This window comes from Rhinolophus sinicus, chromosome 1, assembly GCF_057876585.1.
Source record: "Rhinolophus sinicus isolate RSI-liver-muscle chromosome 1, RSI-T2T, whole genome shotgun sequence".
NCBI classification, from domain to species: Eukaryota; Metazoa; Chordata; class Mammalia; order Chiroptera; family Rhinolophidae; genus Rhinolophus; species Rhinolophus sinicus.
The window spans coordinates 87,992,748-88,007,993 of NC_142501.1; the positions used below are offsets into that span (position 1 = coordinate 87,992,748).

The 15,246-nt window shown below is 41.9% G+C and overlaps 1 protein-coding gene across 2 annotated transcripts in view; it reads right to left on the reverse strand.

Annotated features, from left to right (window-relative positions):
- The window catches only part of TMCC3 (transmembrane and coiled-coil domain family 3), a 250,148-nt gene that overhangs the window by 163,624 nt on the left and 71,278 nt on the right, over positions 1 to 15,246 (reverse strand). The window lies entirely within an intron of this gene.

Below are 15,246 nucleotides of genomic sequence, written 5' to 3' on the forward strand. Positions count from 1 at the left end.
CTGAATTCCCGTGTAACCATCATCTAGCTTTCATAATTATTAATTTATGGTTAAACTTCCAGACATTATCCACCTCCCCATTGATAATTTAAAAATCAACCCCAAACATCATATTTCATCCATAAATACTTTAGTATGTATTTCTAAAAGGACTCTTTTTGAAAAAAACATAACCACACAACTATTATCACATCTAAAAAGTTTGACAGTAAATCTTTAACATGACCAAATATTCTGTTTGTGTTCTAATTTCCTCGATTATCTAGATGTGCCCTGAATATATCAGATTCCCCAGAACTTGCCTGGAACCATGGCTACCGAGGCCTATTCTGGTAAGTCCCACTAACGGAAGCCCTCCCCAAGGCCACTCTAGGCCGTGGGCCCCTATAGAATGGCCCCTGGTCTCCTGTGTGGTCAGAATATCCCAGAACCCTCCAGGAAAGAGGTGGATTATCAGACAGAGTTCCTGCTGAAAACAGATGGCAAACTCAGTAGCACCCCGCTCCCCTCCTACCACTCTCACTGGCCTTCCCGCTGGCTGAAACCACTGGGAAACTAGAGACTGAAGGAGCCTGTAAATTGGTCCACATAAGCCAACCTCCCAGGGTTCCGAGCAGAATGGAAAAGGGCATCTGGAATTGTCAATGGAAGCTGTCCGCCACCTTCCTGACATACGAGCCACAGATTCAGGGGGCAGCTCTGTGGCCATGCCAAGGATCCCAGCTCTCCAAACACTTCCATGGGCAGCCGTCTGACCACAGCTACCTGACTATGGTGGCTCAGCACAGCCAAAGGAATGAGATCCTGCCACTCCTCAGCTGAAACTCCCCCGAGTTTCCATCTCATGTAGAATAAAATCCAGTCTCAACATGGCCCTGTATACTCTCGGTCCTGTCTACCTCTCTCACCTTCTTGCCTGACTTACTACCTGCAAACACAGGTATCTGTTCAATGAATTAGTGTACGTACACGCACATGAGGAATAGAAGCTTCCTTTCAGCTGAGCCGCACTCCGAAGCTTGTGGCCAGGCCATTAGCCATGCTCCACTTTTTGGGGTCTATGGTTAATTGCCTTTCATAATGACGAAGGCCACTCATGTTTGCTGTAGAAAATTTGAGAATCCACAAAGAATTAAAATTTGAAGATTAAAATAATGCAGCGATAGCCACTGCCAACATTGCTTTTTATGCATATATTTAGTACAGAAAATTGGAATACTACTCTTATTGCTTCGTGACTTATTCTTTTCATTGAACAATGGGGAATTAACATTCCATAGGTCACTGAACTCTCTTCCAAAACACGCTGTTTCAAGACGGCACTGTGTTCCCTTGTATGTCCAAACAATGTTGTCACTAACTGATCCCCTATTGCTCAGCATTTCATGTTTCCTCCCCTTTTAATTGGTTGTCATAAAAATAATAATAAACATTCTTACACATCTATTTACATTTCCATTATTATATGCTCCAGATAGATGCCTATAAGTGAAATTGCTTGACAAACGGAAACACAAATTAGAGCATCTGTAAGTATTACTAAATTACTCTCCAGAACAACTGCATCAATTAATACTCTCAGCAAGAGTGTTTAAGAATATTCACCTCCTTTTTCCTCTCCCAACACCATGTGTTAATATTTTTTAAACATATATACGCAATACTATGTTGGTAACTGTTTGTTAATTATATGTCTTTATTAGATCACAGATTTCTTGAAAATAAGAACTATGTCTTTTACTTTTGTTTACTTCTGATATGCAGCAGAGACTTGTGGGTGGGTGGGTGGGTGGATGGGATGAATAGATGAATTTTGTCAAGAAATACCAGGAAAGACACTGAGCGGCATGAACAAGTTGTCTTTTTCCAGTTTCTAGGCCTCCCCTAACAGGTTTGTACGTTTACTGTGAGGACCTTCCCTCCATCCTGCTTCATTATGCTGAGCTTCCCTTTGCTTTTGGTCTGGAGCATGAGGCTCACATCCCACCAGATCTGGCTCTCCCTCCCACTTGGCTTCAGCAGAAGACATATTAAAATTACTAATTTTGGCTTACATGATGTTTACTGTCTCAAGTATAACTAATTAATGTTTTCACAACAGAATAACACGTCTCAGATTTCCCTTAGCAAAGCAAACTGAAAGTAAACACCAAACCAGACCATTCCACAACGTCCAAACCTACCACCGGAAAACATACAGTCACCAGGGGCCAATCTGACCCACAACTTGTGCTAAGAGAAATTTAATCCTTCATATTCTTAATGCTGGAGAGCTGCCTGGTACCCAGTCACATGCGCAGACCTCCACTTGTCAGTCCTCAGGAATCCCTTGTTGGTATAGCCCGTGTTAAGCATTGTTTGGCATATGATAAACACCCATTAAATGCCTAATGGATAAGAAGACACCAAACAGAGGGAATGTGGGATGTGAAGATTCATGGAGGCCTGGTTAGGGGTGAGGTTGAGTAAGGAGTATTTTCTGATGTTCTTCACTGTCATCCACACCGAGTGGAACAAATAGACATTCAGGGATCAAACAGCTGGGGGCACAGCTGGGCAGCAAGATAGCTCATAAATTTTGGAATCCGGATTTGGACCTAGGTCAGAAACAGCCCCATTCATTTGCTCTGTTCTAAGCTGCCTTCCAACATTAGAGAAAAAAACGTTTAATGCCCCCATATGAGAATCTGTATTGCAATAAATAATCGGAATCACAGTTACACATTTAAAATGCCTCGAATAATCAACTATATTTCAGCTGTTGTGAAGAGGTTCTCACAGCAACATTCTCCCTGACTTCTAAATGCTAAAAAGATATGGAAGCGAGGACAATTACCGATCCACAATAAATCAGCAGTAATATCATAGGTTTCTTGGACTGGAAAGGCAAAGAGCAAAATGAACAACAGACTCTCCCATTTGCTTTTATTGTTTAATATGTACCCTCTCTGGCTGGAGGCAAGAGTTAATCCTTGTAATGACATTAAATGCCCATAACAACTTATGTGCAAATACAGCACAGGAAGATGTGTAATTTCTCCATTCATTTATTGGGTGTTAGGCACGATGGAAACAAAGACAGTAGGCTCGTCCCTATCCTCATGAAGCTTAGCATTGACCAGGGAGCTCCATAGCAGTCTATCATAGCACAACATGGTAAGCACAGAGACCCACGTCCACAGTGCTACAGGAAGTCCACGACCAGGTTTCTCAAGAAGGTGGCAGGTTGTGTCAATAGGAGAAAAGAATGGATTGTTAGAAAGGAAGAGGAACCGAGGATTATATTAGTTGAGACTATATTAATAACGTCAGCAGTTACCTATTTATTGAGTGCCCTACTATGAACCAGGGACCCACAACAACTCAGTGAGAACCTATTATCACCCCCAACTTAGAGAGGAAGAGACTGAAGTTTAGAGAGTTTAAACAACTTACCCAGCTAGTACATTCCTAAACATGAGACCTGGAAATAAAGATGTGACTACTCGTGTATAATAATCATTGCCCCAAATACCACTGGGAAATTAGGCGCCCACCTGTATTAGGCTGCTACATAACAGTTACTCCCAAAATTTCGTGGTCTAAAACAACAAACATTGATTATCTCACAGTTTCTGTGGGTCAAGGATTCAGGAGCAGCTTAGCTGGGTTGTTCTGGCTCAGGATCTCTCAAGAGTTTGCAGGCAGGATGCCACCTGGGGCTGTGTTCACCTGAAGACTTGACCGGGGCTGGAAGGTGTCCTTCTAAGATGGCACACTCACATGGCTGTGGGCAGGAGCTTCCATTTCCTGGCCATGTGGGCCTCTCCATAGGATTCAACATCCTCAGGACAATGGCAGTTGGCTTCCCCCAGAAGAAGTCATCCAAAGGGGAGCAAAACAGAAGCCATAGTGCCTTTTATGACCCAGTCTCCAAAGCCTTAACACCATCCCTTCCTCCACTTTCTATGAGTTAGAAGCAAGTCATCAAGCACAGCTCACACGCAAGGGGAAGGGAATCAGTCTCCACCTTTTAAATGGAGGAGAATTTGGGGACATATTTTAAAACCATCACTATTCCTCAGACTGGAAATAAGAACCAGTGGCAAGGACCCTCTCTAGAGAAAAAGGTTTGCATTTCCAAAAGAGGTGGGTGGGAAATAAACTGGATCCCAGGTGTTGGGAAAATCAGATGGCACCTTCAGGCCAGGCAAAGAATTAGGTGGTTGTTCACATCTATTAAGAAATGAAGTGTAATTATTCTAGGGGAAGGGATTAGGGGCTTGGTAAAATTCATAGTCTTAGAAATAGAAACATGCATGTTATTAATTTCTTTTCATTTTCTCTGCCACTGAGCAAAAGTTCTTTTGAAAATGTCAATATACTTCTTATGTCGTACTTCTTAGATGTGCCTTAAGAAAGGGGTTTGGGTTGAAGAGAAAGGGGGTAATTAGGCTCTCTAGTGGGGAGGGGAGTCGCAGCAGGGATCAAAGGGAGGGAGCCAAGGAGAACAGAGAAGGAAGAGCAGCGTCCCTTAATAAGCTGCTCCCACCAGAGATTCTCCCAAACTTTTGAACATACTGTGCGCTGGTTAAAACAGGGAGACTCCTTTTTGGAGCATAAAGAAACTGGATGAAAATGAACCTCCTAGCACAGAAAGCTGAATGTTAATCAATTTACATGATTTTATCAATGCAAAATACAAACCATGAAATAGTCTTAATATATTGCAGGCAGCATTTGCACTATGGAGTTAAGAGAGAAATATGTTATGCAAAGGTGAGAGACAGCCTAGCATCAAGACTCAATGGATAACGTTGCAGTTGGACCTGTGTTCAAATTCTACTGCCATCTCTTAGTAGCTGTGGCACTGTGGGAAAGTCTTTCTCAGATTGTGATTCCTCTTTGTAAAGAAGGGGGGTACTAGTAATTTCTGCAGAGGGCTGTGAGGATTTAATGAGAAATATAACAGTTCGATGAATGCCAGCTATTATTAATGCATGACTGGGGCTAAGCCATGGAGTTGACCTTTAGGAATAAAAACAGAGGATGTTTGTTCATTTTCTGTATCTCAATGCACGGTTTACAAGAGATTCTCTCAACCCTGCTCAGAGAACAGATGGTCAGCCACTGCCCCTCCTCTCCCTCCCTCCGCCTCCCTGCCCTCCTCTCCCTTTGCTCTCCAGGTCAAGGGGAGGGTCTCCAGCACTCTGAACTGGCAGGAAACACCACCGACTTTCTATCACCTGCGTACCAGCAGCATTTCCAGATGAAGTAAGTGCTGGGAAGGAGCTACAGCAGTGATTACCTATGGTGCTTTCAGTCCCATCTTTCTGAGGCCCCAATTTTTTTATTTTATTTATTTATTTATTTTTTTGCGCACCATAGCCCTATTCAATGGGAGCTTTTCCAAGTCCCAGAAATTAGGAACAGGGGTGCTTCCTGGAATTCTAGGGAAAGGAACCCTGGTGCAGGTGTAAGGTTGGTGAGGACCCTCTCTGGAGTGAAGGGCGGAAAATCACCCCCCCAACGCTATCACTTCCTAAGCCTCACGTCACAAGCCACGGTGCAATACAATTTTATGGCCAGCAGGACTGTGTGCCTCCGTCCAGCCAGCAGCACAGTTCTAGGCCTCCGTGAAGAGGAAAACAACCACACAGGTACTGGAAGGTACGTAACAAAGAAGCTGATGGAAGGATAATTGCTATTTCCCACAGGACATACCCAGAGGCCAACAGGTTAGATGACCATGTTGGTCTCTCATTTTCCGGTGGCAGGAGAGGAGCTACCGCCCAAGGCCGGCCAGAACACTGAGGTCAGAGACAGGCTGTGGGGGCAGAGCCCCAGAAAGTAGTTTCCAGGCTCTCGGCCTCACATAGAAAGGTGTTGGCTCAACTGTGATTGCATGGCCATCAGCTGTGGCTAGTTGGCCGTCAGCTGTAACCAGTGAGCCATTGGCCACAATATAACTGCTGTGGCTACGCTAGAGAAGAGAGAGGAGGAAGGGAGGAAGAATGGGGCCTAGCAAGAAGATGGTGGCTGGGCTGGCAAGTGTGGATGGCGGTTTGCGGACAGTGTGGATCCAGCCTCCAGTGAGCGTATAGTGCCGCCAGAGAGAATATAGTGGTATGACTCCCCTACCTATGGCTCCGTGGGTGTTCCTTTTTGGCCTCACCATATCCTGCGTTCTTGTATGGGGAGCGGGACCAGAGGCCCCGCAGGCCTCCCTGCACGACAAATGGCGCAGCGAGCAGGGTCTCCCGCACGACACAGGCCGAAACCTCCCTTCCAGGTCTAGTCCTTTAACACTTTCCACAGCCCACTAGGGAAACACGCCTTGATGTTCCTAAATACCGTGCCAGCCGAACAGGTACCGTTAGGCCCACGTGACCTTACCCCGTTAATAACTGAAGCACTTTCCGAAAAGCAAGCAAGTCTACTTTACTAAAGGTCCAACCGGCACATACAAAACCTTCCTAAGCGATCCATGCCTCCCTGGAGCCTAGCTGGGACTTCGAGGGAACAGTGTGAGGGGCTCAGCATTTACTTACAAACCCTGCCTCGGAAGCCAATTTATTCTGAATTCTTGGAGGAAGAACAGAGCGTGTTGCTATCGACTTTTAATAACAAAACCACTTAGCAACATAAGACTGTCCCTTAAACAATATTATTACTGTTATTCAAGGGTAAGGCCTGGGTCTAAAGTGAGCTTGCACGGGACACACTGTCAAATACACGTGCGTGGGGAACCTTCGATGGACCCTCCAGGGAGTTAGAAAAGCCATGACTGCACACCCGGGAGGCTTCTGGCACTGACTCTAGGCCATCAGCTCCTGGGCCTCGCAAGCGGTAGGAATGTTTCAAGTTCTCTGTGCAATACTTTCCTCAGCCTTAATAACAACATTAATAACAACAACCACACTTACCGAGTCCTTATTATGTGCCAGGCACTGCTCTAAATCTTTATTTGTATGATCTCTTTCCACAACTACCCTGAAGGGTAGCTTCCATTATCATCCCCATATTTTACAAGTGCAGAAAGTGAGGCACAGACGATACATAAAGAAGTTGCCCCACATCTGACCACTGAAAAAGCTGTAGAGCTGGGACCCAAACCGAATCTGGCCCCAGAAGGCTGGACACTTACCATCATGCTATTCAAACTTGCTTGCTGTATTCTATAGGTTTTTCTGGGTTTTCTCATGAGGTTTGAGGATGAAGCCCCTCCCCCTTCTTTGGTATCCTAGCAAAACATCGGTTTGATATCCTAGCAACAAATATTAGATGGCCACCATGGTAATCCTTGTAGCTCAGTGACCCTGCCGCAGTCATGCCTTTTTCTTTTTAACTTAACACTGACTCTTTTGGAAGTGCTATTTCTCTATTTTCCAAGTGCTATTTCTAGTGGTGATCAAAACTTCATTCTCCTTAGGAAGCAGAATGAAAGAGTGGAACATGGGATTTGAAGACAGAGACAGGTTTCAATTGCTCTTCTACTATTTCTAGATGAGTGACCTTGGGGATAATTCTGGCTCTAAGTCTTAGGCCGGTGTTTTGCTTTACTGCGTTATGCAAATACTGTGGTGTTGTTTGTTTGTTTTACACATTGAAGGTCTGTGGCAGCCTCGGACTGAACAAGTCTATTGGCTCCATTTTTTCAATAACATTTGCTCACTTCATGTCTCCGTGCCACGTTTTAGTAATTCTTGCAATACTTTAAACTTTTTCATGATTATGATGTTTATTATGGTGATCAGTGATCTTTGATGTACTATTGTAATTGTTCTGGGTGCCATGAAACATGCCCATATAAGACAGTGAACTTAATAAATGTGTGTGTTGTGACTGCACCAGTGACCTGCTGGGCCCCATCTTTCTCCTTCTCCTCGGCCTCCCTACTCCCCAAGACACAACCATATTGAGATTAGGCTAATTAATAACCCTACAATGCCTCTAAGTGTTCAAGTGAAAGGAAGAATCACAAGTCTCTCATTTTAAATCAAAAAGTAGACATGACTAAGCTTAGTGAGGAAGACATATCGAAAACCAAGACAGGCAGAAAGCTAGGCCTCTTGTACCTAACGGTTAGCCAAGTTGTGAATGCAAAGGGAAAGTTCTTGAAGAAAATCAAAAGTGCTACCCAGTGAATACACGAATGTTAAGAAAGCAAAACAGCCCTACTGCCTAAACAAAAGTTTAGTGGTCTGTAGAGAAGATCAAACCAGCCACAACATTCCCTTAAGCCAAAGACTAATCCAGAGCAAGGCCCTAACTCTCTTCAATTCTATGAAGGCTGAGAGAGGTGAGGAAACTGCAGAAGGAAAATTTGAAAGTCACAGAAGTTGGTTCATGAGGTTTAAGAAAGAAGCCAATCCATAACATAAAAGTGCAAGGTGACGCAGCAAGTGCTGAGGGAAAAGCTATAGCTAGTTATTCAGGAGATCTAACCAAGAAAATAAATAAAGGTGGCTATACTAAACCACAGATTCTCAGTGTAGATGAAACAGCCTTGCACTGGAACAACATGCCATCTAGGACTTTCATGGCTGGAGAGGAGAAGTCAATGCCTGGCTTCAAAGCTTCAAAGGACAGGCTGACTCTCTTGTTAGGAGCTAATGCAGTCGGTGACTTCAAGTTGAAGGCAATGCTCTTTCACCATTCCAAGGGCCCTTAAGAATTATGCCAAACCTTCTCTGCCTATGCTTTATAAATACCAAAGCCGGGATGACAGCACAGGTATTTACAACATGGTTTACCGAATATTTTAAGCCCACTTTTGAGACCTACTGCTTGGAAAAAAAGATTTCCTTCAAAATATGACTGCTCATTGACAATGCACCTGGTCACCCAAGAGCTCTGATGGAGATGTACGAGGTTAGTGTTGTCTTCATGCCTGCTAACACAACATCCATTCTGCAGCCCATGGCTCAAGGAGTAATTTTGACTTTCACATCTTATTATTTAAGAAATACATTTCATAAGACTATACCTGCCACAGATAGTAATTCCTCTAATAGATCTGGGCAAAGTAAATTGAAAACCTTCTGGAAAGGATTCAGAATTCTAGATGCTGTTAAGAACATTTGTGATTCATGGGAAGAGGTAAAAATACCAACATTAATAGAAGTTTAAAGAAGTTGATTCCAAACCTCATGGATGACTTGGAAGGTTCAAGACTTCAGTGGAGGAAGTCACTGCAGATGTGGTGGAAACAGCAAGAGAGCTAGAAGTGGAACCTGAAGTTGTGACTGAATTGCTGCAATCTCACGATAAAACTTTAATGGACGAGCAGTTGATTCTTAAGGATGAGCAAAGAATGTGGTTTCTTGAAATGGAATTTATTCCTGGCAGAGATATTGTGAAGACTGTTGAAATGACAACAGAGGATTGAGAATATTGCATAAACTTAGTTGATAAAGCAGCGTCAGGGCTTAAGAGGATTGAATCCAATTTTGAAAGAAGTTCTACTGTGGGTAAAATGCTGTCAAACAGCATCATATACTACAGAGAAATCCTTTGTGAGAGAGTCAATTGATGCGGCAAAATTCGTTGTTGTTTTAAGAAATTGCCACAGCTGCCCAACCTCAGCAGCCACGAACCTGATGAGTCAGCAGCCATCGACATGGAAGCGAGACCCTCTACCAACAGAAAGATTACAACTTGATGAAGGCTCAGATGATTAGTATTTTTTAGCAATCAAGTACTTTTTAATTAAGGTATTGTACATTCTCTTCTTTATACATAATTCTATTGCACACTTACTAGACTACAGCAGAGTGTAAAAATAACTTCTGTATTACCTGGGAAATCAAAAAATTCATGTGACTTGCTTTATTTGCCTTACTGAGGTGGTCTGGAACCAAACCCAGAGTATCTCTGAGGTATGCCTGTAACTACTTAGCTTTATTGCTTGGGTGGCTGTATATCCTCAAGGAAGAAAAAGTTTCAGTTTGCTAGCTTGTTTCATTTTAAAGCATGTCTCTTGGGTGTGGAAAATCAACAAACCACCACTGAGTATCTACCAATTGCACTGCCCCATGCTATGGCCAAGGGACTTGCATTCTAGGGAGCAGGAAGACACACGTGCATGGTAAGATAACCAACCGTTCCAAGAAGTAAATGAATAGGAGACTAACAGAGGAAGAAGACTCTTCCTCTGGGTCCTGTGTAAGCTTAGATGAGAGAAAAATTTAGGAAAGAGCAGTTTGGGAGCGGCAGAGAAGATGGAAAAAAATGCCAGGAAGGGCTGAGAGAGAGCATAGTGAGGTATGGGATGTAAAAATGGAACATCACCAAATACATTCAGTCAACATTAAGAGAGTTGGCTGGGCAGCAGAGTTAATGGCAGGAGTTCAAGATGAAATAATTAAGTGACGGCGGACACATTACTGTTGTAGTCTGCTTTACCATTTACCAAGGGCTTTGTATACACAATCCCACTTAATCCTTACAAGGGCTGCCGAAGCCAGCATTATCTCCATTTTGCAGTTGGGGAAACACACTGAAAGACTGATTCACATTATTTCCACATTTGATCTTCAAAATAATTCTGATAGGTAGGGCAAGCATTATCTCCATTTCAGAAGAAGGTAAAGGTAAATTAATGCTCAGAGAGCCCAACGACCTACCTACTTTAGCGGTTTTCAATGAAGATCCACTACCTTCTTTCTAGAATTAATATTTATAATGCCACTTTTATGATCCTGAAATGAAATAAAGTCGTAAATAATGTAACACCCATAACTGTGGCAACTAAAACTGCCCCACAAATATGTAAAGTGCCACCTAGGGGACAGGATGCCTCAGGCTAAGACCCATCCAAAGTCAAAGGCAGGGCCAGGTCTCAAATTCAGGTCACTGGACTTTTGGAGCAAGGCTCCTCCTCCTTGAAAAGATGGAATGAAGCCAGAACAGAGGACTAGATCATCAGACCTACGTAAGGGGAGCATTACGTAGGATATCAGTGCGCTCAGGGCTGCAGCTTCCTGCCCCTCTAACGTTGGCTACCAGTATTGAGAAGATGGTGACATTTACATCACATCCACTCATATCCTCATTCTTTAATTCTCTAAAACTCAACTTGCTGAAATGGAAATTAAATTTTTGTCTTCTACTCTCTTATGGTAAATATTCTACATCTTAGCTGTATAATAATGACAACAACAACAACAACAACAACAAAAACCACAGGGACTTGAGAAAAATCACTTACATTCTTTAAGACCAATTCAAATTAAGCAACAGTACAAAACATTAGGAAACAAGACTTTTGTTTTAAAAGTCTGTACATGGCTCTGGATTAGATTTATGTTCCTCTTGGTCAAACCACCCGACAGGACTGATGGCTTTGATCAACCCCACCAACAAAAACAAAATCCAGAGCTCACATTCCAGAGCTACCTTTGGGAGATTCTAGATGGGCAAATTTTATGCTCAGATTGTCGAGAAGAAAAGCCACACATTTTTATTCTTGTGATTTAATTCATGTGCTTTAATGCCATGTTAGCATACTTGGAAGCCCATGGCATGATCAATCAAACAGTGAGCATTTTGCATTTCTCTCAGCTGGTTGTTAACCTTCTTTTAGCAGACATTAAATAATAAAACACAGCTACTGTGTAGACACTGCTTTCTTCACATCCTTAACTTCTCTCTGCCCAGAGTTACTCATTCAACAAGTAATTATTAAGCGCCTTTGTAGAGCAAGGCATTATGAGAAGTTTGAAGCTGTCGCTGGTCCTGCCAGGATTCGACAATCTGGTGAAGAAAACAAGCCAGTTGTCCCAAGGCACAAGGAAATGGGAGCTAAGAGTTAAAGGAGAGTCCAACCAATGGTTAGCCATGTGCTAACCAAAGCCAGCAATGCTGGGGACAAACAAAATGTACAGACAACCCCAATACTAATTTAATAGGTAAAATCTTTTCAAAAGACTAACAGGTCAATCTCTCTTTCGATTAGCATTAACCACTTCCACTATTATAGTAAGCCTAAAATTAACTTATTAGGTAGAGGGAAGAGGGCCTATTGTGTTATCAAAAGTCAGCTGAGTGGCAGGAACCAAATGCCGGTGGAGAAAGAAGAGACTCGTGTGCAGAAAGGGGATGATGACTTTCACTGGGAAGTCTGGACATTAGTGAGGCTGTGGGTGTACATGGCCCTGCCCCCACGTCAGAGAAAGGAAGACTTCAGGCCAAGGGGAAGACAGACCCCAAATATCTTTAAGGTTTGGTAAAGTCCTCTGATGCAAAGCTCAATTTCATTAATTCTGTCCTCATTTATTAAAGAAAAAAATGCTACCTTTTTAGGAAATGAATAAATATTGCCGAAATTTGTTTTATGTCCTACAACCTTGGGAAACAAAATATATTAATTTTCTTTTCCCCTCACATTTTTAATGGCCAATTCCCTAATTTCCTCTCCAAAAAGAGGACAGCATTCTATTTTATGGAGGGTTAAAAAAAAGGACCACTTTGATGATACAACACCCTCACCTTGTGGAATGCTGAGGTAGTGTGCTAAAGTTTTCTTTCTTTCCTTTAAACAGCTGTATTGAGATAAACTTTTCATACTGTAAAGTTTACCCATTTAAAATATACAATCCAGTGGGATTCAGTATATTTAGTATGTTGCAAGCATCGCCATAATCTAATTTTAGACCATTCTCATCATTCTGAAATGAAATCTTACACATATTAGTAGTCACTTCCCACTCTCCCCTGCCATCTGCCCCCTACCTCCACCCTAGGTAACTATTAATCAACATTCTGTCTCTACAGATTTGCCCATTCTGGACATTTTACATAAATGGAGTCACACAATATATGGTCTGTTGTGACGGGATCCTTTCACTTACCATGTTTTTTGAGGTTCATCCATGTTACAGAATGTATCAGTACTTCATTCTTTTTATTGCCAAATAATATTCCATTATCTGAATAAACTACATTTTATTTATCCATTTATCAGGTGAAGGACATTTGGGTTGTTTCCACTTTCTGAGCTACTATGAATAATATTGCTATGACCATTTGTGTACAAGTCTTGTGTGGACATATTTCTCTTACATATACCTAGGAGTAGAATTGCTGGATCATATGGTGACTTTATGCTTAGCATTTTGAAGAACTGCCAGACTGTATCCCAAAGTGGCTGCACCATTTTGCGTTCCCACCAGCAGTGTATGAGAGTTCTAATATTTCCACATCCTGCCAACACCTATTATAGTCTTTTTTATTATAGTCGTCCTAGTTGATGTGCAGTGTTATGTCATTTAGATTTGCATTTCCATGATGACTAATAATATCGAGCATTTTTTCATGTGTTTATTGGCCATTTGTATATCTTCTTTGGGGCAATGTCCATTCAAGTAATTTGCCCATTTTTAATCGGGTTATTTGTTTTTTTGTTGTTGTTATTGTCGAGTTATAAGAGTTCTTTATACATTATGAATACAAGACACTTATATGGTTTGCAAATATTTCCTCCCATTGTATGAGTTGTCTTTTCACTGTCTTGATAGCGTCCTTTGAAGCAGTTTTTAATTTTGATGATGCTAAAGGATTTTTAAGTTCTTCTTAGTATACATCCTACAGGGGAGGTGAAATTAAGATGCGGGTGTATTTGTACACCCATGTTCATGCAGCATTATTAACAACAGCTAAAAGATAGAAGCAACCAAAGGGTCCAACTGTCTGATGAATGGATAAACAAAATGATGTATGTATAAATGCTGGAATAGTATTCAGCCTTCAAAAGGAAGGAGACTGACACAAGCTACAACATGGATGAACCTTGACATTGGACATTATCGTAAGTAAAACAAGGCAGTCACAAAAAGATAAATACTGCCCGAAGCCACTTACATGAGATGCTTAGAGCAGCCAAATTCATAGCAGAAAGAATGGTGAACACCAGGGGCTAAGGGAGGGAAAGGAGTGGAGTGGGGAATTAGTGTTTAATGGGGACAAAGTTTCAGTTCTGGAGATGGACAATGGTAATAGCTGCACAACAAAGTCAATAAAATACTGCCTTAAAATAGTTAAATAATAAATAAAAAGATGAGGACGGCAGTTAGTTATTACCCTCCTTGGGTTTCAGTTTCATCACCTTGCTCTTTCCTGCCAACTTCTGTGCCAAAAGGTAAGATGGGCCAACAACACAAAAAGTAAAAGGTTCAAACAGTCCAAGAACAAGCAAGCTTCTGAGTTAAATGAGACAGCAAATGTGAAAATAAATTCCTTCTGTGGATTCCCGCGTTTGAAGAGGGCCTATGTTATGTGAGGTACTGCGCTGAGAGCTGGGGATCCAAAGATGCCTGAAACAAGAACTCTCAGCCCTACAGAAGTTTTCGGATTGCCATGGGGATACAAAAGTCAATTTGGGGAATGTAATCGATAACGTTGTAAAGATTTTGTAGGGTATCTGATGGACACTTGTCTCATTAGGGAGACCACCTCAGGGATGATGTAGATGCCTGATCACTGCACTGTACACCTGAAGCTGAAGCTGAACAATAATGAATGTCAACTACAATTATATATATATATATATATATGTATATATTTACAAGAAGTGGAGTACAGCATTAGGAATAGAGACAGTGGAAATGTAATGTCTGTACGCGATGCCAGAGGGGTAGTGGATGGGGGGAGGGGGGTTGTCACTGTGGGAGGGATATAAATGATAAATGTCTAACTATCACATTGTTTTGTACACCTGAAACTAATTAAATGTTTTAAAAAATAAATAAAATAAAATAAAATAAAATAAAAAAATTAAATAAATAAAAAGAAGTTAGGGATGTGTGTTCAGTTCCACGAATGAGATGCAACCTCATTCAACTGGCATACATTTGAAAGAGAATTTTATAAAGGTCGGACCGAGCAACACTGCACTCAGAGTCTGGCTAGACCTGAGAAAGCTCTAGTTTCTGTCCTCCTGTGACACAAGAGCCTATCTTCCAACTCTATGAAAAGCCAAGGCCTCTTAGTCACCCATGACATATAAAAAGAGTGTGAGTATGCAATTTGGGATCCAGAGAGTCATTTTTCTGAACGAATTCATGCATATGCCTGTTTACGACGATCTCATCTCTTCTTGCCTGCGTGTGAAAAAATCACTGCAGTTGGATAGCATGCCAGTCTGTTCACGCTGTGCAATCGTTCACAGCAGAGCTGGCCGGCTAAGAACTAAGAGGAAATGCCACATATGACAAAGGCTAAATTATCTGCCAAATCGACTCTTTAAAAATTACAGGCGTGTTGTTA